We start from the raw sequence: 27150 nt of genomic DNA on the forward strand, positions 1-27150 counted from the left end.
AGCTGCAAAGTGGCATTTTACTCTCCAGTTTCATAGGAAATAGTCCAACTGTACAATGAAAGATTATGCAAATCCTCAAGGAGCATCTAATCAATCACCTTGGTGTGAGAGGAATGCAGCTGATCGCTGAATTAGCTTCTGTTGGAATGTATTCATGTGTAACATCCCACTGACTGCATGACATCACAACAGCTCCAGGTCCTTGAAAGTCTTGAGGATGATTAGCTGAAGGAATTGGCTGTTTCTGCCAATCATAATCCGGCAGGGCTGCCTTTATAGTTCTGGAGATGTGAGAGAAAGAGGGAGGGAGGGAAAGACCGACTACGGCTAAACAAGAAGCACAGCAGCAGTAGCAACAGCAGAGCAGGAGCAGCTGGTATTCCGGTGATTAAATAGTTCTCATAGCCTTTTTGCTGTACTCGGTCCGCTCCCTGGTGTAATTCTCGTGTCCAAGGAGGAAGCTGCATTTTAACGGTGTGCTGAACAGAGGTTTGAATCATTCCAGCTGGCTGCTTGTTTTGAAAAGGACAATGTGTGTATAAATAACAAGAGACTGCTGGAAGAGTTCAGATACTAGGATTGGAGCTAAAAAGCGCTCTCGGAATACTGTTGAGGCAGATTGAACGGAAAGCTCCTTCTAATTAACCTGGAGCCGAGTGAATCTGAACACTGGATATCTCACTTTCTAACTCTGGATAAATTCAAGTTAGGATAAGAAAAAAAAAATTGAAATGCTTCTCTAGGTAAGTTATTGCTTAATTTACTGAAACTGAGGTGTGTACAATAAATGAATGTATGTTGCTTAGCTATGTAAACAAGTTGAGCACAATAAAGTTTTATTTGTGAAAGATTTGTGTAGAAGCAGGTATTAGTTTTAGACCAAATTCAATTTCTCTTTTCAGCCTGTGTGTGCTTATCTGTCATTACTCCTTGTGGAAGTTATATTTGCACTATAAATGGGAAATACAGTCCTGCCTAAAAAAAAAAAGAGAGAGATAGAACCTGAAATATTTTAAACTGTTGTCAGAACATTTGCATAATAAACAACTCACTTGATAACAACTTTAGCCTTTCATATTGAAAATACCCATTTTAAAAACTTAGCATTCAAACTGTGTGGTTATAAATGTTTCCCTGAAAAGTGTTACTGATAACATGGCATTCAAATTGCTCAAGATGGGAACTCCTCTCTTTGGGACCTGAGATTTATAGGCATGCTCTGTTCTAATGGTCTGTTTTAGAAAAACAGCTGTCACAGACATTTGAAATTGTATGATACAGTCATAAATTGCTTTTAAAGGAATAGAATGCTTTCCTACGAGGTCCTATTAGGAAAGAAAAAATAAATTCTTGGAATAATGTATGTCATATGCCATAAACATAGATTCCCAGGAGCACAAAAAAGCTTTATGCTATACCTGTAAATACCTCCAAATTCCTCATTCACAGAGAAGTTGGAAAATAAGAAATACTATTTAAATACATCTTTATTCATCCCTTCCAACATCTGTTGAAGAAAGCCAAGTAAAAAGGAAACCTTAAACCTGTATTTTCTTTATAATTTGTCCTGATAGATAAGATATTGGATTTTTCAGAGTTATCATCATGGTATTTTCAAGTGATGCTATAATTTATTATGATAAGTTATATATACTATGAGTTCTAATATAACTCTGAAAAAGTTTCAGTAGTTTATACTTTATATGTCTTTTTCAAACTCACCTTTTCTTGCTTTCATGTCTTCTATCAGAATGTTTTTCATCAACTTAAGATCTTTAATGTTTAAAGTAAATTGCCTGCAAAGTTATTGATATGTTTTCTTAGTGATTTTAGTAATTCACTTTCTCCCTAAATTCATGGCTCAAATGCTGAGAGTTTCTTGCCACTAAAGGAAATTAATGAAGACAAAAGTTACTGTAATTAGTTGAATTTATCCAAAGCTGGAGGCAATTATTTCTTTCCCCAGATTTAAAATGTTTTTGTTTATATCAAAATAATAATTTTTATTTCTTCTATTAAAAATACGTCAATTAGCTTTTTCCAGATGCCAGGTTGGTGCTATGTTGGTCATGTTTTTTTCATGAAACAAATGCATGTAGAAAATATAAAGTCTAAATACTTTTAAACCTTCAACTGGAACTCATTTAAAAAATTAAGTGATTAATAAGAAAAATATATTTGCTACTTATCATTTATCTCAATAGAAAAATGGGTATTTAATACTATTTAACATCTGCTGTGACATTTTTATAATAACAAATCCTGTGAATATTTACCTTATGATTAATATATAGCACTTACGATAGACGTGTCATGATAAGCTAAGAGATTTTTAGAAAGTGAACAAACATTAAGTGGAATAGTCTTTTTTTTTACTGTATTTTAATGACAATGATCATAAATAACTAAGATTGATACTTAGAATCCTTTGAAAAAATTATAATGTGTATGACTTAATAAATATAGCATGAAAATCACCTTTAGAGAGAAAATACAGATGCAGTTTACATACTCTGGCATCATTCTCAAATTTTTTAAAAAGACAACTAGCTAGAATTTAAATAATAACTTTTAAAAAAGCCAAAAACTTCATAAGGATTTTAACATTTGTTTTATTTTCAATAAACTTGCTAATGTATATAAATTGCATTTTGTTTTCTGCCAACTGAAGTTATTCTCAAAGAAACTTATCCATTTAAATGATTTTCTCTGAATACCAAAATTCAGTTAATTACACTATTTTATACATAAATATTTAAAATCATAATTTGGAATTTGCATATATGATAACCAAAATAAAAATACATGTTTATATATGTATTCACCTCAAAAAGGACAATTTTTATATTTTGCCTGAGTATTAAAACCCATTATATCTATTCTCTTCTCCTCCCCAAAAATCATTCTGTGATTAGATTTAAAATAAAGTTAATTTCTTAGTTCAAGTCTCAGTGCTAACCTTACTTCTTAAAGATACTAAAGAAATGCTTCTGAACCAGTGAAATATTTGCCCTCAATAGGTCTAATGTTTATATGAGCTCCTTGCACATTCTGTTTGAGTGGGAAAGTGCCATTGAGAATAAAATCCAAAGATCAAACTTTCTGTGCTCCCTGAGTAACAAGTACTCAAGGAGGAGAACAGAGAAGCATTTAGCATGCTTTGTTCAAACTAGAAGATTCTAGCTAATGCTGCCTCCCCAGATTAGGAAAGCAGCTGGGGAAACTTATAAAATAAAGCTAAAATATCAGCGCTGGCTAGAAGCCAAGACAGAGAAGCTGTGCACCCAGAAGGCTAATTCTTTCTGGGCTAAAATTCATTGCTAATACATTATGTTTAAAGTCTAAACTGAAGTGTAACTTTTTTCCCTAGTACAAACTGTGGGACATTAAAGAACAAATACACTTCCTGACTAAAGTTTTTAAAGTAATGAAGTTTTCCTCCTTGTAAAGTTTGCTCTAATGAAAACTGTAAATAAACCTAGCAGAAACTCCTATAAAATACACTTTGTACCTAAGAGCAGAAGAATAAATAAACATGAGATACATCATCTAACCATCATCTTAGTGATAGCAGAGTGATCAGATATGCCCCCTATGGTTACATGTCCAAAGGAAGAAGGAGGAAGTTTTTATGGAAGTAACTTGGATAGTAAAATTTACAGTAGAAGTAGACATACTAAAACTGTTGAAGAATATACCTTTTGAAGCTAGACAACAAAAGAGAAAGTTAACTCTCAGCCCTCATGTACTCCAAATAAGTAGGAAAAGGGGAAACCATGTTGTCTGTTGATTTATTTTAAGTTTATGAAGTGAGAGAAAGAGGTCAGGTGTCAGACATAATGCTACTGCCTTCAGCCATCTTTGAATAACATTTAGCCAATGTTTTCTTTAACACTTCAGGAAACTTTCAACTATGCTGTTACAGCGAGTGTTAAATGCACTCTTTTTTAAGTTATTTCAGCAAGCCTCAGAAGTTAAAGGTGTCAATTGCAATGCAGAACTTTTATAAATACAGTCCTATTTCTAAGCTTCCTTTATCTCAATTTTCTAAGGAATGCTATCACATCCTAGAGTTGACAAATCTAAAGTTTCTTTTAGAATAATATTGAATTGATAACAGATTTTTCCCAAAGTCCAAAATAGTCTGATAATGAAATCCAAACACATCAATGGCTTTGTATATTTCAAAACAAATAGAGTTTTTTAAAAAAATATGAAGAGTGGGGCACCTGACTGGCCCTGTTGGTACAGCATGCAATTCTTGATCTTGGAGTTGTAAATTCAAGCCCCAGATTAAGTGTAGAGATTACTTAAAAATAAAATCTTAAAAAGAAATGTGAATAGTAACTTCCTCTTCATTCTTACACATGTAAATTTTTTCCTTGATGTATTTATTTCCTTTACCTTCTTATAATTTCTATATTATATTCATGATTATCCATATAATTCAGGCCATGAAAAAATCATAACAAAACAACTTGAATGTCACAAACTAAATATTGCCTTTCAAGTGATTTATTAAGGAAATTTGCATATATAGACTTATTTAGAAATATATTTTAAAGAGATATACCTAAGGATACTTCATTAATACTAAATGATAATCATGAATAATTAATTAGAACTAAGGAAATATGTGAAAAGAAAATAAAGGTTAAAAAGACTATGTTTGAATGCTTGAGAACTTAATTTGATGATGTACTTAGAGAATCCTTTGTTTTCTAACAAAAGTGACAATTTTTAACTCCATTAAATTGCAAAATTGAGACTTCTGTACCAAACTCAATTTTTACACTTCTTTTAAATTATTGTCTTAAATATTTGAAGTGCTCAATAGACACCTTCAGTAAGCCAATACACACACACACACACACACACACACACACACACACACACAAACAGGTGTGCACAAACACTTCCTTTTTTTCTTCCAAATTAAAAGACAGTCCCCTTTTCAAACATTCTACCATCAGATGAACTTGTGCTTTATTTAAAATAACCTCTTCATTAAAAGCCTTTAATGGAATTTATCTTCAGTCATAACCTTGTAGAAGTTGAATGTCAGCTGACCACATTACGTATGTTCAAGCAAAAAGTAAGTGTAGATATTCTTCCTTCACCGCTGTTTACCTGCTCCTTTCTTCTTTTCTTTCTTTTTTCCTTTTTCTTCTCCTTTCCCTTTCCTTCTTCTCTCTTCCCTTTATGTTTCCTCCTTTCCTCTTTCTCTTCATTTTCTTCTCTTTCCTTTTATCCTTATTTATTTCCCCCCTTCCTCCCTTCCCTAATCATTTTCTTTCTTCTCTTTATTCTTTATTCATTTTTGCCACAGCAGCTTCAATGCTCTCTTGCAGAGCCCAGGAGCAAATCACTCATGTTTAGCATGAAGGTGATTATCTAATGGCCCAGTTTCAACATGGCAGTAGGTAGGAAAAATGCACATTAAAAGTGGGTTTACTATGCTTAGCAATAAAAGAAAGGTAAGATAGAATGGGAAATTCATGTCAAAGTAGTAGTGATATCAACCTTAAAATATTGGCTGTTCTCCCACCTGTGAATTTCCATTTAATTTACTAAATTCTTTAAATAAGGTTCTTTTTCTCTCTTTCTGAGTATTTCCCTTTCATTGCCAGTGTAATCTTTTTCATGCAGCAAATGCAGCATAATGACAAAAATATAATAAATGTATATATTTACAATAAATGTAAATAATCCTTGTACTGGATTATAAAATCATTTTTTATATTTAGTAGTTTAAACATAGTAGCATTCATATGCAGCCTAAAGGCTGACTGCTATATTAATGGAAGAAAGAGAGAGAAGAGAAAGCTATTTTGCACATTAACATGCTTTGGCTTGACTCCATTCCTGAATCAGAAATTCAATTGTAGACTGCTGATCCACAGAATTTGTCATATTTCATCAGACATCTTAAAAGAGTTCTTCTTGAGGTACTGAATAGTCTTTCACACCTACGTAAAAATCACTTAAACTTCAGAAATAAATATAGCTACACTAAGGATTAATACAAGGAAACAGATGCAGAGATGCATATGCTCTTGTGAACACATATAAAGGTCCTAATTCTATTCATTACTCTAAAATGCAAATGAATAATGAGAATTAAAGTTTAAATTTTGTTTCCAACTCAATCTCTCTAGTAGTTATGCCAATCCAACTGAGTTTTTGCATGCTATGGTAAGTAAAACAATACAGGCTATCATTTAAAAATTACACTTAATAATTCATTTAGAGTATTATGGTTCCTGATTATCTCAGTTTGGGAAGCTGCTTTCCTTGGAATAGGGTATTTTCTGAATAACCACAAAAATGATGTTCAAATTACTGAGTCGAGGTTGAACTCAATTTAGTACTTAAGCTACTCTATTTTTCCATCTGGACTTATTTTTCACTTTATACAGAGAAAATAGCTTTTCATTTTTGTTCAGTAATGTTTATAATGATAATGATAATATTATTATCTATTATGTTTAATATATGCCAGATACCATTCAAGATATTAGTGTGAAGAAAACAGCTCTCAGAAGGGCTTATATTTGGGGTGAGGGCAGGGTAACAAGTAGTAAACAAAGATGGTATGAGAGGGCTATAAGTAATATGAAGATGAATAAATCAAGGTAGTGGGTTAAAGGGTGTAACTGAAAGCCATAGAGCTGGTCAGTAAATACCTTTTTGGTAAGTTGACACTCAGAAAACTTACTTAAAAGCTATATGCCAAAATGAGATATTGCCTCAGTCTTGTAGAAAACATAATGAGGAGCAACGACTTTCTGTAATATGCTAGCTGACAAGCTGAATTTTTATTCTACTGATTGATTATTATCTTCAATTCTGTGAATCTGGTAGAGGTTTAGGATATGACACACTGTTTAGTGTTACTTTCTCTGTAATGCAGAAAGACCATCAGTTTTAGAAAATGTAATTCTCAATTCACTTCTACTCTTTACATTCCTCAGATATTTAAAAAGTAGTAAGTAAATATCTCAAATTATTGCATTTTCCTTATAGCTTGAAAATTAATGCTATTTTTGATATTTATGTAGCAGAAGACCTAGTCCTCCATTTTATTCTCACAAATCAGTGGATATAAGAACCAATATTCCAAAATCACTTAGGTGGCTGGAACAATAGACTTATATTGCTATTATAGAAGGATAATGTAATTGTTGAAGTTTTTTTTTTAAATCACCAATTACAAAAGTATTTCAAAATCAACAAGAAGAAAAAAATATAAGGCTAATATAATGCTAATGCAAGCTTAAAATGAATTAATGAAATCAAATTACCAAAGTTGAGAAAACAATGATCGGTAATCTTGGCAGAGGTCTGACATCATGCAGCCTATTTGCCAACATCAGGTTCCTGCCATCTCATATTAGAAGCAGTCTTCTCTGACCTTCTTCCCCCAGGGTGGATCACTGTCCCTGCTCCACCCTCACAATTGTATTACGGTACCTATTAACTTAAAATGTGAGTACTATATATGTGTTAGCATCCCTAGTTAACCAAAATATTTCAATAGCAGGATAGTTTGGGGAGTTCTTGACCTACAAGCAAATAGCAAGCATTTGATAAATGTAGAAAGTGAGGCATGTTGTATGTGCAACAGTTGAGGAAACAATATTTAAAGGAAAGAAAACTATTGAAGAACAGTGTAATTACTTTTATATGTTGCAGATTTTTTTTATGAAAGGAGAATTTGTTTTATATTATATGACACCAGTGGAGTGACATATGAAAGATATTCGGAGATTGTTTCTATGCAAAATCAGGAAGAACAATACATCCTAAAAATCAGTGAGATTCCAGTCAATCAAAGCAACCACCGCGGGTTGCAAGGCTACTTATCCAGAAGACTTTTTGGAAAGTATTTCTGCCATGAGTTGGAGATGGTTACCAAGGTTTCTTATGTTTTTCATTGTGTAACTATAAGAAATGAGGATGAAGATTTTACAGTGTCATGCTACCCACCTAGAAACAAACTCTAGCAGTTGGTTTGAAGACTAGTCAACAAATTTCAAGTAAATAATGATTGAGTAAAATTGCATAGCAGGAAAGTATTACTCAGGACATGCTCTAGAATGTAAAAGCAACTTTTCCCAAAAGTCTAATTTTACAAGGTATATAATCTGTTGAAGATAATAAAATAATTATTAAGTGAATTGACTTTTAAAAACTTAGACATATCAGTTTTGCTGCTCTTTTGAGCCAGTCCAAGGAAATTTCTACAGATTAGATGTATGAATAAGAAAGATACTTGTAGCTTCTATGAACTTCTAAATGATAAAGAATATAGAGATTGTTTGGCTAAGTTGTGAAGTGAAAGTAAGCCCTAAAGAGAAGAATTGCAGTCATGTAAACAAATGTGGATTGATTTAAAGATGAGTTAGCATCATGACATAATAGAAGGCAGGAGGTAATGTTGAATTCCACCAAAGTTGGATTCTAATTCTAGCTTTGCCCTAATGTGTAATATAACCTTGAAAAATCTTATTAACTCTTCTGTGCCTTGGATTCATGATCTGTGAATAGAGATAATAATACCTACTTCATAGAACTGCTGGAAAAGCTAAATGTGATAATAAATATGAAGTTCCTAATACAAAGTTGGAAACACGAGAGGTGTTAAATTAATGGAATTAAGTATTAATTACATGCATCAGTACTCTGACTTTGGCCTGCAAGGTAACATTTTGTACTGATTTAAAGCAACCCCTAGTGACGAGTATTGACTATTTCCATCCCCATCTCTCGTAAGTAGTAAGTAATGGTCTAAATCACCATTCTGCACTGTCTTTCCTGTATTTTTATTATATGTGAATATTAATAATATTAAGTATAACTTAAAGATCAGGGATCATTGACTAACATTTTAATCTGATTTATCACAGTTTCAAAAGTTAACTTACACTCGAATATCTTAAGAAAAACAGACATAAACCAGAGGAAAATACTGTCAGAAGAATAAGTCTCATATAGTTTGTCTTGATTTTCTGGCATGCTGGTGTAAAGAAAAACATGGGATCAGAAGATGACAAGAAGGCAAAGGTTCGGAAACTGAAACTGCATAGAACTAAAACAAATATAAATGTTACTTAGTTTGCTATTTTATCTAGTGAAACACTAAAAAAAATTTCGTGTGCTATCTATATTGATATATTTTCTAGAATTATTACAGAAGTTACTTAATGAATGTTTTAAAAGAATGCTATACACTGAACCAAAAAAAATTCACTTAGAAAGCCTCTTTGTTAGAAAATCTTTGGGGTTATAAAATGTAGAAAATTTTGTTAACCCTCAAAATATCTTTGGGGGAAAAAAGAACAGGGAAAATGAAAAAAAAATGATTTTGCTTTACATGTAGAAATTATGTAAAATGCAGAAACCGCTGCTACAACGTTTTACCCAACTGTTTACTTCAAATTTATTGAACAGTTTTCTAACCAAGTGCTTGTGCAGGTTTTAGGTGGGCAGAATGTTCATTCCAGAGGCTTCTCCACACCTCTTGTACTCATACAGTGAGAAACACAGGAGAGCTTGTTAACTACCACCTCCCTCCCACTCATGGCAAGAGCTGCTTCCACAGAAGCCTCTGGACAATAGATTTAACTTCTCTAAATTACTAATGTTGACTCAGACTGAGAGAAAAAAGATACAAATTATATTTTAAGTTTTGCCACAAATGTGTTGGTGTATCTTAAATTGACCTTAAAGTTTCCATATGTAAAACCAGACCACTCCTCCTATTCTTTTTTTCCCAAGATATTTTTGGAGATCAACAAAATGTTTTATGTTTCACAATTTCCCAGTATTTTCTATGATATAGGCTTGCTAAGTGAATTATTTTGGTACAGTGCCTAGCATCGTTTTAAAACATTCATAAGTAACGTTTGTAATAATTCTAGATTCCAGTCATCAAGTATTAAAATAGGAGCATCTCAAGAAACATTGCCTCTGACAAGTAGCAGAAAGCTTGAAATCACTCCAAGTCTCTCCCCATAAGTTTTTATTATGTTTCTTTCCCCAAAACTTTCAGAACTGTGTATTCTGGATTAGTTTTGAGTGGGAAGAGGAAATTCTATATGGCATATATTTACATGTGATCACCCGTGTTATATCTGGTTGATGGCCAAGCTGGTGTTTTATTCTACGGTATCAAAAAGTTAAAATAACATAAAATATGAAGCAATTAGATTAAAGAAAAACAGCAAGCACAGGTTATCAGTGAAATTGAGTGGAGTATGTCCCTTTGGTAAATAATTATCTGACTCTTGTGCTATGTAAAATTACGAATGCTCTGAAATAAGAAATAAGTAAAAGATTGAAATAGTAACTAAAAGATTTATAAAATCTAAAGTTATGAGATAAATTATCAACAGAAAATGATTAGTATTTCCATTTCAGCAGAGTTCTTTATAAGTCTTGTGGAAGGCAGTGAAATTCTACTTTTTGACATTTAGGGTACCAATGCAGAACAGTGGCAATGGAGGAGATGTAGGGTCAGTCACAAAAATATTGGTTCACATTATCTGTGTGAAGTTCAAAAAGTTTTGCCTTCTATGCATTGAATTTTCCATTTATTCATTCCTTGAGTTCTTTAAATAATAATTTGATCATTGTTGTTTATATCTGTTTATAAGGATATATATGTGTATAAATATATATACACACACACATATATATATATACACATATCTGTCCTTACGTGTGATAAACAGGGCCCACTTGAGAAGGGCTTATTTTTATAACAAGAAGCTCAAAGTCAGTAGTATATAAATTTACACAGTAATATTCTGCTAATGAGATAATATAATGGAAAAAACAATCCTCACTAAAATTTCCTATAAACTAGATAATAGGCATCAGTTATACTGTCCCAGACCAATCTAATTTTTCTCCAGCATTTATCTATTAACTTAACTACATTAAAAGTCTAGGTAAGAAAGTCGGTGGTAGGGAAATGACTGTTGAGATAAATGAATTTTAAGGGATACTAATCTTTTGTTACTTCTGATGCAGGCAAATCCTGTGATAGTGGCCAAGCAATAGCTTACCTAAATTCAGTAAATTAAAACATCAAAAGTGTATCTTCTAAGAGATGTTAGACTTTAATGTAACTTGTGAATGTAAGTGTAGTAGTATTAGTAACACATTAATTTCACGGAGACAATTAATATAATTTTTGTAATTTGCAGTTTAATAAATTTCTTTCTGATTTCTTGAAGTTAAACTTCAATGTTAAATATCAGGCATAATTATTTTTCTTTCTCTGTTACTCAGTAATAGATCAAGACATACATTTCTACATTGTAATTTCATTCATTTATCTCTATATCTTATAGCTTCATTGTCTGTAAGAACATGAGGACTAAATGAGCATTTTATGTTTTATGGATAACTGCTTCTGTGATTGTCTACTGAGACAATTGACAAAGACACAGATTCATGCCAAATATAGCAATAGTTTTTTAAAAAAAAGATTATTAAGCTAAAACAAAGCGATTATCAGTTGATGGTAATTATTTTATTGCTGCTGGCTATAAGTTGATTTAACTAAATTGTATAGAGATAAGTGCAGAAAATGAACAATGCATTGGATTCTTTTTTTTTTGTTTATTTCTTTATTTATGATAGTCACACAGAGAGAGAGAGGCAGAGACACAGGCAGAGGGAGAAGCAGGCTCCATGCACCGGGAGCCCGACGTGGGATTCGATCCCAGGTCTCCAGGATCGCGCACTGGGCCAAAGGCAGGCGCTAAACCGCTGCGCCTCCCAGGGATCCCTGCATTGGGATTCTAAGGGCAAAATTGGTCAGCACTCCCCTGCCTGAGCCTGGATCTTGGTTTTCTCTCTCTCTTTAAAATCTCTCCTTCCTACTCAAAATCCAAATCTCTGATTTAAACAATGGACTTCCCTCTCTAGATCCTCTCCAAATAACTTTGGTCCACATGATTCTTTCCTTTCTCTGAAATCTCATAGCATATTCTTTCTTGGCTAATAACCATGTACTCCTCATGAAAGCAAGTTTGTGTTCCTATGAACTCTCACTTTTTTTCTTCATTTTACTTGCAGGTATTCTGAACTTTTCACCATGTACCACTTTCTCAACTCACTTTAATCTTTTTACTTGACTTCGTTACATCACTGGGCATTTGCTAAGGTCACTAAAACCAAGATCAATTTTCAGTTGTATTACTTGACTTAAAATAGCATTCAATTCTTGCTCAGAAATATTTGTGTACCTTTGCTTGAAGCTTCCATGGCTCTCTTCCACTAACCACATTTTATGCAGTTTAAAGGTTTTAATGGTATACCTCTATCGTTTTACTCATTCCTTAGCTTTCTTACTTGATATTATAGCTTTTTCTACTCCTTAACTTATAATTCCAGCACAGACCTTAAATTCCATTCTGATATATTTAGCAGCCTAGGAGACATTCCTTTTTAATATTTCACAGATATCTCAAAAAAATATATTACATTCTACTCATTTTCTCATCCCACACCCCTGGTACCGTATGACTTTGTACTTTCCCTAGTATTGTACTTATGCTCTATTGTAATTGACTTTGTATTTAAATGTGTCACAGAATAAATGCTTACTGCTTTTGAAGAGCAGAGGTAGTGTTTGTCAGGTAGCTAGTACCTCTGGCACTTGATAAGCATTAAAAAAATATTAAATGAATGACTGAAAGCCTGAAGCCTTGGACTATTTTTACCCCTCTAGATCCATTCAATCACCAAGTCATGACACTTCTAATTCTTATGTGACAGGATAAAAATAATTCATATGAGAGTATTCACAACTTTGTCCCTCTAACAAACAGTATAAAACTATTTATATTTCCCCTTCCTAAAGAAAAGGATATCTTGCTTTTCAAGTGTGAGGTTAATTAATAATATATATTTTTAATTTTTTTTGGTATATTTTTTATTGGAGTTCGATTTGCCAACATATAGTATGTAATTGATAATAAGGTCTTAGAGAGAAGGGATAAGAGAGGAGGGAGAAAAAAAAAGTGAAGCAGGTGGCAGAAATAAAATTTTGTCATGTGAGAATTTCCAGAGTAGCTTTGGGGTACAGGGGAAATGGAGATTAAAGAAACAAACATTTTAGAAGTGCCGTTTTGTTTTATGAATTGGAACTCTTTAATGTTGTTTAGAAAATGTGGGTAAATAACAGAATTTCTTTAAAATAAATTACTGCGGCTCTTGTTTTGTACTTATTAAATGGTTCCAACAAGGCTACCCACAGAGGGCTGCAAAATTATAAGACCTGAAAAGCTATATATAAACATTATGAAACTGCTTTCGCTTAAAAAAATTAACTTTACTCTTTAGAGCATTTTAGGTACACACACACACACACACACACACACACACACAGATACACATGCTAGCCTCCTCCACCACCAACATGCATCAACAATTGATGAACCTACATTGACACTTTGTTAACACCCAAAGTCCATAGTCTACATTAAGGTTTACTCTTGGTGATATATATTTTCTGGAGTTTGACAAATGTATAATGAATGTATCCATGGTTACAGTCAAAATAGTTCTACTGCCCTAAAGAGCCTCTATACTCCATCTATTCATCCCTCTCTTCTCCTCCCATACCCCTGACAGCTACTGGTCTTTTTTACTAACTCTGTAGTTATGCCTTTCCAGATATTATATAATTGCAATTATACAGCATGCAATCTTTTCAGATTGTCTTCTTTCATTTGGTTTGATTCCTTCATGTATTTTTGTGGCTTGATAGTTCTTATCTTTTTAGCCCTAAATAATATTCTATTTTACAGAGGTACCAGAGTTTGTTTATCCATTTACCTACTAAAGGACATCTTGATAGCTTCCAAGTTTTGACAATTATGAATAAAGCTTCCATAAATAGTTCTTTTTAGGTGTTTGTGTGGACATAAGGTTTCAATTCTTGGGCAAGTAACAAAGAGCTCAATTGCAGGATTGTATAAAACTATGTTTAGCTTTGTATGAAACTGTCAAAGTACCTTACAAAGTAGCTATGCCATTTTGCATTACTGCCAGCAATGAATAAGACTTCCTTTTGTTCTACATCCTTCCCAGCATTTGGTATTTTCACTGTTTTGGATTTTAGGTAGTCTAATCACTAGTGATAGCCATATTGTTATTTTAATTTGTAATTCCCTAATGACATATGATGAGCATCATGTTTTTACTACTTATTTGTCATCTGTGCATTTTCTTTCAGGAGGTATCTGTTCAGTTCTTGGACTCATTTTTTTAGGTTATTCATTTTCTTATTGTTGAGTTTCAAGTATTCAATATATATTTTGAATAGCAGTCCCTTATCAGATATGCCTGTTTTATTCCAGTGCTTAGCCTGTCTTTTTTATTCTCTTAACAGTTTCTTTCACAGAGAAGTTTTTAAATTTTTACTTTACTGAAGTACAGTTTATCAATCCTTTCTTTCTTGGATTATGCCTTTGTGGTATTTAAAAAGTCATTACCGAATTCAAGATCATCTAGTTTTTCTCCTGCTATCTTTTAGGAGTTTTATAGTTTTGTTTATTTTACATTTATGATTCATTTTTTGTTAATTTTTGAGAAGAGGATAAGGTCTGTATATAGATTCTTTGTGTGTGTTTATGTACAGTTATTTTAGTACCATTTGTTGAAAAACTATCCTTTCTCTATTAAATTGACTTTGCTCCTTTGTCAAAAATCAGTTGACTATCTTTGTTGGATTTATTTCTGAGCTCTCCATTCTGTTCTATTGATCTATTTGTGTATTCTTTTGCCAGTACCACACTGTCTTGATTTCTGTAGCTTAATAGTAAAATTTGAAATTTGTTGTCAGTCCTCTTTTCTTCTCCTTCAGTATTGTATTGGCTATTCTGAATCTTGCTCTGAACTTTGCTTCCTATTTTTAAATCTCTGTTTGTATTTTCTTAAGTCTTTATTGGAATTATTGTAATAAATTTTTCTTTTTGGAAGGTTTATTTATTTATTTGGCAGAGAATGAGAGAGAACGCATGACATCAGGGGAGGGGTTGGCAGAGGAAGAATCTCAAGCGGACTCTTCACTGAGCAGGCAACCTGACTAGAAACTGGATCTCATGACCCTGAGATCATGACCTGAGCTGAAATTAAGAGTCAGATGCTTAACAGACGGAGCCACCGTTGGAGTCCCCTATTGTAAATAAATAAAGATCTCTGTCTCATGGCTCTAACCTGTCCTCTTACTCCCTCAAAACAAAACAAAGCAAAACTTACTAAAAGACGGCATTTACCATGTCATTCTCCAAATTAAAGTATTTCAATAATTGTCCAATATTTAAGGCAATTGAAAAATCCTTATCGTTTTGAATGAGGCCTTTTTATTTCCTGGTACCTGTCTTCTCAATTGAGTTTCCTGCCACTCTTTTAAAAATGGGATACAGACACTGAGAATAGAAAGGAGCAAAACAGAATCAAATCTCTGATTCAAATGCTAAATTCTAAAGAAAATGATAGACCAAAAAGTAATATTCTATACTAACATTATTAATAGTATAATAGATTATTAAAATCACACACACACACACAAAATAAAAACAAGGAGGCTGGGCAGCCCTAGTGGCTCAGCGGTTTAGTGCCGCCTTCAACCCAGGGCCTGATCCTGGAGACCTGGGATCGAGTCCCACGTCGGGCTCCCCGCATGGAGCCTGCTTCTCCCTCTGCCTGTGTCTCTGCCTCTCTCTCTCCTCTCTGTGTATTCTCATGAATAAATAAATAAAATCTTTAAAAAAAATAAAATAAAATAAAAAATAAAACTAAAAATAAATAAAAACAAGGAGGTGCAGGGAGAGAGCTTGCAATCCTGCACTGAGAGATTAGAAGCAGATACACTGAAACTATTACATTTAAGTGAGACTTAAAGATATGATAGTATATGCTATGTTTATATTTGGGAGACAAGTATTTAAAGCAGAGGAAACAGCAAGTGCAGAAGTACCAAGATTGCTATCTGAAGAACACAGCATGTTCAGAGAACATTGAGAAGGCCAGTGGGATTATAGAGAATTAAGTGAAAGATAAATGGAAGATTAAGTAGAGTTGTGTAGAATATTCTGTAAATTTGGCTCTTAATTACTGAAATGAAGGAACCACTATGGGGGTGAGGAGTTGATCTTGGAAGAGACCTAGCCTGATATGCATTATAAAGTGATTCCTCTGGCCAATGCATTAAAAATAATGATTTGGGGAAATGGCAGAGGCAGAAATAAATTAGGAAGATATTTTAGTAATCCAGTGGATATATAATGCTATTTTGGACTATGGTAATAGCTGAGAAGATGTTAACATGTGTTCAGATTCTATATGTATTTTACAGGTAAAGCCAACAGATTGAATGTCTAATGTGTCTGGCGGGAAACAGAGAAGTCAATGACTAACCTCAAGGGGAGTTGTGTGTGTGTGTGTGTTTGCATGTCCTTCAGCAGATAAAAATAATGGAGCTATCATTTATTGAGCTGGAGGATCTCTGAGAGGAATCAGTTTGGGGTTAAAGAAAATAACAGGTAATCATATTTGGTCTCCTTTACATTTGAAATGTCCATTAGATTACCAAGTGGAAATACAAAAGAGGTGGTTGAATATAGAAATAGAAGCAAGTGAAAGATTTAACTGGAGATGTAGATTTTGAAGTCACCTTATAGATTTTAAAACCATGAGACAGTGTGAGGTCACCAAAGAAGTAAGTCAAAACAAAAAATTAATTCCAAGAACTAAACCCTGGGGAACTCCACATTTGGAGGATGGGGAGATGGGAAGGACCCTGCACATGTAACTAAGAAGTCATAGAAAAACAAAAATCCATGATTTCCTGGAAGTTGGGTAAAGATAGTTTCTGTGTGAATGAGGGGATAATTAGTGATGCAAAATTCTGCTAATAGGTAAATTAAGATGGACGGTGAGAATTGAAAATTGGATCTCTCAACAAGGAATTTATTGTGTAGATCCTAGGTGGAGAAAAAAAGAGCATGTCATTTTATGCATATTAGCTTTCAAGAGGGAAGAAATGGAAAAATAACTTATAGAGTAAATCATGAGAGCAATAATAGAATGTATGTTTATATATACTGGCATAAATATTCCATAGACAAGAAAAACATTGTGGTCACATGAAACAGATAAAAATATTACTGAAGCGATGTTTTATGGGGTTGGTGATAAAGCCTGGAAAACAGTGCGCAAGTTGATGGTTGTCATTAGCTAGAATGGACAACTTATCCAGTAGAGAACATCTACTCAAATGAGTAAGTAAGTGTAGTACCAGGAACTTACAGAAATTCGTTTATGCTTGCTATTGTGTTCTCTGTGAAATAGAAAACAAGATCATCAGTTGAGAGTGAGGGAAAGGAAAGAAGTGTTGGAAGTTTGAAGAGGGGAAAGGGGGACATAGTAGTCATGTAGGAGAAGAGATATTTAAGCAACTAAGAAAATATAGCATAATTGCCAGCAGCATTAGAGACCCACATGAAGCCACTGATTATGAATTTAAGAGAAGAATAGTCAGTTTGGTAATATTCTATTAATCTTCAGAGTTGCAGGCACAGATTTGGTGAATTGTGAGATTTAGCCAGTGTTGTTTAGATAAATGTGCATCATAAAATAAGAAAGGAAAAAAATAAAATAAAATAAGAAAGGATAAAAAAGTTTGAGAATATATGAAATGAGGGACACCTGGGTGGCTCAGTGGTTGAGCATCTGCCTTTGGCTCAGGGTGTGATCCGGGAGTTCCGGGATCGAGTCCACATTGGGCTCCCCATGGGGATCCTGCTTCTCCTTCTGCCTATGTCTCTGCCTCTCTAGCTCTCTGTCTCTCATGAATAAATAAATAAAATCTAAAACAAAAAAAAGAGTTAGAGTGGTATGGTCCAATAAGATGAAAAGTTGGAGGTTTTTAAAGAGTAGGAAAAGAGAATAATCTAAAAGTGACAATAACGAACAAACATGGCATCTAACCAACCTCCTGACCCAATAGTAGAACTGTATGTAAAAATATAACTATCACCAGAGGGCATGAAGGTCCTCAGGGGAGAGCCAGGTTTTAGTTAGAGCTAGAAGATGAAAAAGACTTTCAGAGAAGAGTTTCACTATAGGGAAATAATTTTGCTAATAATTGACCATGTATTCTGATTAGCACAATGAAAGGTTTCAAGAGGTCAAGAATATGGTGAATGGGATCATAGAAGTATTTCTAAATGGATAAGGAAAACCCTGTGAGTCCTGTCTCATGGTGACTGACATGGCCAGGAATAAATGGCATAATTAGAGAAGTTCTGAGGGTCCCAGAATGATGAATTCAGTCCTGAAAAGCCCAACCTTGATAGCAATAATCAGGCTTAAAGAGTTAAATGGGGGCTGGGAGAGGCGCCTGAGTGGCTCAGTTGGTTAAAGTCTGGGCCTTTGGCTCAGGTCATCATTCCAGGGTCCTGCTCAGCAGGAAGTCTGGTTCTCCCTCTGCCCCACACCCACCCCCTGCTCATGCTCAATTCTCTGTCTCTGAAATAAATAAAATCTTTTTAAATAAAAGACTTGAATGGGGTGGGGGGCATTCAAAGAAAGGCAGCTTTCTGGTGGACAGTTAACTGTCACTGCCATAATTTTGGAAGCACTGTATCTAATTAACATTGCACTTTACAACTACTATATTATATTACTTTGCCATAACAGTGTTCCACAAACTGTTCTTAAACAACAGAAATTTATTGTCTCACAGTGGTGGAGACTAGACGTCTGAGATCAAGATGTCCGCTAAACCATGTTCTTTCTGAAGGCACTGGAGAAGAATGTGTTCCAGGCCTCTCTCCTGACTTCTGGCAGTTCTTCAGCTTTGGACAGCATCGCTGCAGTCTTCACATGTCATTCTCCCTGTGCCCATGCCTGTATTGAATTTCCCCTTTTTGTAAGGATACCAATCGTATTGGCTTAGGATTCGACTCTAACATTACATTACCTTAACTAATTATATCCGTAATACCAGTATTACCTTATCTTAAACTAATTATGCCCACAATAATTCCAGTATTACTTTACCTTAAATAATTGTATCCACAATAACTTTATTTCCAAATAAGTTTACATTCTGAGCTTTAGAGGCTGAACCTTCAACATACTGGTTTGAGGGGGACACAAGTCAACCTATAGGAGCTACTATCAACTTTCCAGGCTATTTTCCATTCTTTTTTTTATAGACTAACAGGCATTACTCTTTTTTTCATTTATCTTAACAAGAGATTGGAATTATATATTCCTTGAAGCTTTGTAGGACCTTTTGGCAAAGGAATCAGTGACTGGAGTTTTTCTTTGTGGAAATTTTTTGACTGTTTATTCACATTCTTGCATTTTGTTTTATTCATTTTGAGGCTTCTCTTATTTATTTTTTTCAGGTTTTTTTCCCCAGTTACTTAATTTACAGTGTAATGTTAATCTCATGTATAGAATTTAGTGATTCAACACTTACATACTATACCCAGTGCTCATCCTAAGTGCTCTCCTTAATTCCCATCACCTATTTAAACAATCCCCAACCACCTCCCCTCTGGTAACCATTAGATTGTTCTCTGTAGATTACAGTCTGTTTCTTGGTTTGCCTCTTTCCTCCCACTGCATGTTCATTTATTTTGTTTCTTAAATTCCACATATGACTGAAATCATATGTTATTTGTCTTTCTCTGACTGACTTATTTCACTTGGTATAATACTGTCTAGCTCTACCCACATCATTGCAAATGGCAAGATTTCATTTTTTTTTATTGGATGAGTAATATTCCATTGTGGAAGGAGGCTTTTTTAAAATGGATTTTTAAAGTACCTTTTAAAAATATTTACTTAAATTCATTTAAAATTAAAATATTTTCTTATAAATTCATCAGTAATTTTCTTATATATTTTTAATGGCTAAGCAAATGTAGTGTCTTCTCTTTCTTATTCCTATCACTTATGTGTGATTTATCTCTTTTTATCTTAATGTCAGCAGAGGTTTGTCAAATTTATTAGCCTTTTTAAAAGAACCAGTTTTTGGCTTCATTTTTCTCTTTACTGTCATTTTTATCTGATTACTTTCTGCTGATGTTTGTTATGTCTTTTCTTCTATCATTTTTGTTATTATTTTTTTATTTTCTAGCTTCCTGAAAGGAATGCTTACCTTATTATCTTAGTACTTTTCATATTTTTCTCTTTTCAAGTACATACTTCTTAGGTTCTAAATTTCTCTAAACATGTACTAGGTTATAGTACATCTCTCTATCATTTTTAGTTCTTTGAAATTTGTTGAGACTTGCTTTGGAGCTTAGTATGATAAAATTTTGTAAATATTTCCAAATTTAATACATATTCTACAGCTATTGAATATCATGCTTTAAGTATGTCTTTTAGGCCAAGTTTGTTAATCAAGTCGTTTAGGACTTCTTTATCCTCACTAATCATCTATCCATCTTTATTATAACTAGTTTATATTCTAAAGGCCATTTAGATTGACTCACATTTTTATAAATTCTTCTATCTTCACTGTTCACAATTTGAACATTCTTCCTGTGTTTGAGAAATTCATGACCTTATGAGTTTCTTTAAACTTTACATAACAGCTAATTATTTCTTAGCCTCTCTGGGAACCAATGGACATGTCCTTAGCAGACTCTGAATCAGAAGCTAATGAGGTGAAGAAGCAGGTCCAGAGATGATTCTCTTTAGGTTAGGCTGTTTTCATTCACAACGGTGTTCCAAAGGCATCAGTAGCAGTGTCTCTTGAAGAACTGCCCACATTTCAATATTGGCAATGAAGATTGTGCAATATTTGGTTATAGCCACCTTTTCAAAATGGACCATAATGATTTGGGGGGATATATATATATATAATAGAATAATAATATAAAATATATATAAACACACACATAAATATATATATAATCATAACATAAGCAGAACGATGTGACTAAATCTAATTAAGAACTATTTTTGGAGTGCATTTTCAATCACCTTGATGTTTGCATTCCAGTAACAGTTTGCAACACATTACCATCTTAGTACCCATCTATAATATATTCTATGATATATATATATAGAATATATATATTTTTATGATATATATATAGAACATGATTCCTTAGTTCCTAAAAGTGCTTTATTTTTTCTTTTTTTTTAAGAAGTTTTTTTTTTTTTAATTTTATTTATTTATCCATGAGATATACAGAGAGAGAGAGGCAGAGACATAGGAGGGAGAAGCAGGCTCCATGCAGGGAGCCTGATGTGGGACTTGATTCCGGGACTCCAGGACCGCTCCCTGAGCTGAAGGCAGATGCTCAACTGCTGAGCCACCCAGGCATCCCAAAGTGCTTTTCTTTAACAAATTTTTAATGACTAATTTAGGGAAATCAACTTTGGAGAAAAAACTCAAAATATGAATGGAAATAAATTTTATTATACATTTGTACATAGTACTCAAGTTGATTAATTTGAGGATATTTCATTGCATGTACAACCTCCTAATGATTTATCATCTTTGAAATCATCTGCAAAGCAGCTACATATAAGAAGGTATTTTTACAGGTTCTCAGGTAAATGATAAATTATAATGGAAGTGCATAATGCTACAATACTAAGATGTAACTGTGAGCAGTAGAAGTTACTGTCTAGAAATCCTTCTTTACAAGTATATCATAATTCCATTCTAAACAGAAATTTAAAATTTCTGTTCGAAACCACAACTTAAAATTTTTTGAATAGTGCTCTTATGTTTTACGATTTCATATCAGAACTGAGAACCTAGAGTAAATTGGGATACAACCTAAATCACAGTGTACAGTTTTCCCTTTTATATAGAAGTTTATTTATTAATCATTTTAGATTATTTCTTTACTCTTAAGATATTAGAAAGAGTTCATCATTTAAGTAGATTAAAATTTTTAGAAATCATGTTTTGAAGCAAATGAAATTAATGTGCAAATATGTTTGCATAATAGAAAAATGTGAAACTCTATTTCACCCTCCCTGCAAAAAGCATATTATTGTATTTTCTTAATAAATAAAATATATTTTAGAGAATATGGTAATTTGGAGACACTAAATGGAAAAGCTTGCTTTATACACCTTTGAATTACAGATATTATTCTTCTATTTCCTTAAAAAAGATTTAGATCTTAAAAGTTCACCAAAATTAGCAAGATATTAAGCAGAAGTGATATTTCATTCATCCCTTTCTTGGGCATAGCAAAAATAGAAGAAGAAGAAGAAGAAGAAGAAGAAGAAGAAGAAGAAGAAGAAGAAGAAAAAGAAGAAGATTTCAATTTAAAAAAAAATAAGAATTTAGAAACAGAATCTTACAAGCAATATAATATTGTTTGTTTATTGCAAATCTGAGAAAGAATTGATTAAATGGATTTGAGGTAGAATTGTGACATAATTGATGTTTTAACATTAAGAATCACTGATATTTCTCTGAAGTCAACAGTAGGGTGTTTATTCTGAGAGCAAAGTTGTCTCTGAGCTCTGTACTAATCTAGTTATCACTTTCTGTTTTTTGGTAACCCGTCAGAGAGGAAGCGCTGTCTAGTTTTGTAATAAAAGCAAGAGAATATCGCCCTCTAGTGTTGAAAAAGCTAGGCGAGCCAAAGATTGTTTAGAAATACAGAAATAGTGCATTAAAAAAAATAATAATTTAGTTTCTCTTTTCAAATAAATGTGATATAGCCTTATACAGGTTAACATTTTGAATCCTAGGAAGCAAATGTCAAATATGATTTATTACTTCATTTGTGTTGCCTGTATTATAAAAAATATTGGCTGAGTTGAGAATAAATTATTTCTTTTTAATATATTACTTTTTTTGGTGATTTTTTTAAAGATTTTTATTTATTTATTTATTTATTTATTTATTTATTCTCTCTATATATATACACACACACACATATATATATATATACATATATATACATATATATATATAGAGAGAGAGAGAGAGGCAGAGGGAGAAGCAGGCTCCCTGCTGGGAACCCCATATGTGGGACTGGATCCCGGGACTCCGGATTATGCCCTGGGCCAAAGACAGGTGCTAAACCTCCGAGCCACCCAGGGATCCCCTTTTTTGGTGATTTTAATTACATTATTCTTATCATGGTTTTGGGTGAGCATTTTAAAGCTTTAGGAAAGATAAGATAGTTATAATACTTTATTGGCAGAGGTGACTTTATAAGCTCTTTATAGCCAGACTCTGTGCCTAGTGAAAAATCTTTTTTTCCATTCTCTGAAATGCAAAATCAAGGATTGAGTGAAAAGTTCACAAGAAAAAGTCTTCTAGAAAATAAGATAAGTGTAAAGTTAATGATTGAAGTTGAAAGAGCAAGATATTTATCATTGTAGTCACAAAATGATAAACTGAGACAAAATATATCCTGAGGGACAATATGCCAATATTAATATATCGAAATGTCTCCAGACCACCACTGCATATGGGTACAAATGGAGGTCAATGGTAACAATAGCCCACATATTATTGGCTTTTCCTCTTGTCACATATTCATTTCAGTGCCTTCAGTTTTATGGTGCCTTTCAAGGGCTCATCTGTGATTGCCAATTGGTAGGTTCATCTTGGCTTTCTGGCCTGTCACCAGTCTCCTTACCCAGAAATCACTGAATGTGTCTCAGCAAGGCCACTGCTATAGGCACCCACCGTGGAAAACAGTATTGGACATGCAGAGCCGCAGCTTCCTATATCCCAGTGCTCTATATGCACTAGGGTCTTGAACAAATTCTGCAAATCAACCTAGGTAAATGGTTGGAAGTGTGCTTGCCACTCCCTGAAGATTTAAGTTGAACAGAGATGGCAGGGCCTATCTCAGTGGTAGATGAAACTTTTGGCTTTGAGGATCCTGCCATTCTTTTTACTCTGAGTATTCAAATTTGGACTTATCAGAAACAATTGATGCATCATAATTTTCTAGTTATAAGTAAATTTGAGGACAATTTGGTTGTAAGTGATTTTCCAATTTTCAAAACCTTAGACTTGAATTCTGAGATCCAATAGAACTGAAAATCTGGAATATCAATTTAACTTCCAAAAGAACTATTACAAAATATGGAATATCAATTAAACTGAGTTATGATTATTAAAATTTTACTATGTCTCTAATTTAGGGTAGAGGGAGGAGCTTAGTGTGAAAAGATAAACTTAGTATACAGACTAGACTATTGAAAATTGACCAACAGTTATCTTGGGAAGAAAGACTGATCAGTTAAATAAAAATGTAAAATTATAATAAAAATATATGAAGAATATACACTTCTGTTATTTTTTAATTTTTTTTATTTTTATTTTTTTACACTTCTGTTATTTAGAAGAAAAATATTACCAGGGACCAGCACAAACAGAGAAAGCTTATTATTCACCAGATTAATAAATTTTAGAGTTGAAAGTAACCTTAATGTTAATAAACTCACTCCCTTTTAAAATTTTCTACTTATATTTTTTGTAAATATTTTTATAAAGATAGTCCATTTTTTAACATAATACATTGTTCTTATAGAAAATTCAAATGATATAGAAAGGTATAAGAAAGAGATGGTCTATGCACTTCCTTTAGTTTTACCAAGAACCCTGCTAAGTCAATTTTATCAAAACCTCTCATCTTCAATATCTGATCACCTTTGATATTAAGATTTCTCATCCTCCACTATCCTCCAGATGATGTCTGAATACCCTGGCCTACCTTAAATAAGAATCCTTTTAGGTAATTTTAGCCAGAACTCCCCTAACCCTTGATATTTTCTCTTAATTTCCTATCTGCTGACCTCCACCTTGTTCCTTGGCTATAAATGCCATCTTACCCATGCTGTATTGAGTTGAGCCCAATTTCTTTACCCCACTATAAAACCCCCATTGCAGTCATCCTTATACCTATCACAATAGCCCTGTATAAATTTGACCTTACCTCTTAACAAGTGTCATTGAATATTTTTGTCTTGAGTATGTGGTATACAGGGTGGTCTACAAAGTGGTCTAGATTCCATTCTGAATAAATCACAATCCCTGACTTAATGGAAATTCATTGATAATTAGATTGAAATACCCTGTGACAAAAGCTGTACTAGGAGAGCACTATGGAGATATACCCATCTAAATTAGCTTTTGCAAGATCAGGAGTGATTTTTCTTGAAATGATTTTATCTAACTTATATTTCCTAAAATGATTAAAAGCTGATCAGACTTAGCAATAGCAGAGACAATACTGGTCAATCCAGAACTGCAAATTGTTCAACATGTAAAGTGTGGGAATGACAAGATAAAAGAATTTTTCAAGAGAAACTCTTTCAAAAAGCTGGACTATAAAGGTAAAGAGAAATATTAAGGCAGTTGCTTGGGTTGGGGTGACTGAAGCTGTGATAAGAAATTTTATGAAGATGGATGTATGTTAAACTGTTTAAGAAAATTATACCTGGAGTCTCAAACTAAAATAAATACAGGGCCAAGCAGATAGACTAAGACTAGCAAGCAAATGGTGGAGACTAAAGCCATTTAAATATCAAAATATTTTAAGTACCAAACAAAACATATGTAGATGTTGTTTATAGTCATTACTAACAAATGGTTATTCCCAGATTTAACTAAGTCCTCAGAAAAGAGTTTGAAGTTCTAGAAAAGAGGTAGGGGAAAAAGGATTGTCTTTATAAAAAGAAACACACACTTCCATTCATCAGGAGGCAAATAAATAAGGTGAGAATTCCTTAGGTTTGGGAAACATTGATGGGAGTCAGCTTGACTCCCAGGGTGTTGTGCAGTTTGTTCAATCCTCACTTTCTATTTTCTTTGTAAAGTAGAAAGTGGGGGAATCAGACAGTGAAGCTATCAGGCTTAGAAGTTACTGAAATCCTGAAAACATGGCTATGAATAGAAATGAAAAAGCAATGAGGGATATAAGAAAGGTCTCATCACTTTCTCTTTTAAAAAACTAGTTATGTTTTTTAAGTTACATCATAGGATAAAATTATTTTTCTGTGATCACATCCTCATAAAAACACATAAAAGCAAACACACAACTAACATAAAAAACAAATTACATATAGAGAAAGAACTAGAAAGAAATACATGAGAAGTTTTTGTTAAGCAGTGTTTATTTTAATTTTTACTTTTCCACGTTTTCAAATTTTTCATGCTTGTGACATACAATATACACAAATTTTGTAAAGAAAAAAACTTGGCAGTGTCAGTTTTTAAAAGCTTTTTTAATACCACCTTTATAGATGAGACAATTTATAGAAAAAGAGCTTCTTTTTGAGGCAAAATTGTTAATAAGACTATATCTAAACAAGGAAGCATACCATATGTTATATTTCTTTGGTTACCTTTTGTGGTTCTGGTATAAATTGCTTATATGGAAAGAGAAAATGGAAATATTGTTACATAGATCAACTGATGGATACTCACACTCTCCACATTAAATCTAATTTGCAAAAGAAGTTAAATTGCATACTTTAAAAGGAAAGGAAACGAAAGAAAGGAAAAGGAAAGGAAGAAAGAAAAGGAAAAAAGGAGAAAGATAGGAGAAAGAAAAGAGAAGAAAAGAAAAAAGGAAAGATTTTTGGATATGAAAGGAAAACAGTAAATAAGGGAAGAAATTAAAAACAGATGAAAATAAAAGAACTTAGGTAATTTTTATGATGATCTGAGTTACAGTTGAATTTACAGATGTACCTGGAAAACAGTATACTCTTAATAAAGGTTAATACTTTTATGTGTTGAATGGATGCTGGATGAAGGCCTTTGCTTCTTCACTAAGAGAGAAAATAAGAGCGTATCCAAAATACAACTGAATTTTAGACACCCAAGTTGGTCCTAGTTTGATTTTGATTTTAAGTACACTTAAAACACAGGGCTTGAACTCACAACCCTGAGATCAAGACCTGAGCTAATTTCAAGATTCAGAAACTTAACTGACTGAGCCACCCAGGCGCCAATGGTCCTAGTTTGATTCTGAATATCCCAGTAAACATTATCCCCAAATGAACACAAAAATGAAATAAATGTCACAGGTCTATTTCAAAGTCATCCCAAAGTCTTAAGGGAATCGTCTGGATTTTAGGGACCCTTAGAACAGAGACAGGCATTCT

The 27150-nt window shown here is 33.1% G+C and overlaps 1 protein-coding gene across 1 annotated transcript in view; it reads left to right on the forward strand.

Moving 5' to 3' along the window:
- The first annotated feature begins 219 nt into the window (after positions 1-219).
- LOC112931013 (bifunctional heparan sulfate N-deacetylase/N-sulfotransferase 4) overlaps positions 220-27150 on the forward strand; it is a 286514-nt gene continuing 259583 nt past the window's right edge. Inside the window, exon 1 of the mRNA XM_072755360.1 lies at positions 220-743. The gene's annotated coding sequence lies outside the window, so the exon portion shown is untranslated. The remainder of the gene's footprint in view (positions 744-27150) is intronic.

Source organism: Vulpes vulpes, chromosome 4, assembly GCF_048418805.1.
Source record: "Vulpes vulpes isolate BD-2025 chromosome 4, VulVul3, whole genome shotgun sequence".
Classification (NCBI taxonomy): domain Eukaryota; kingdom Metazoa; phylum Chordata; class Mammalia; order Carnivora; family Canidae; genus Vulpes; species Vulpes vulpes.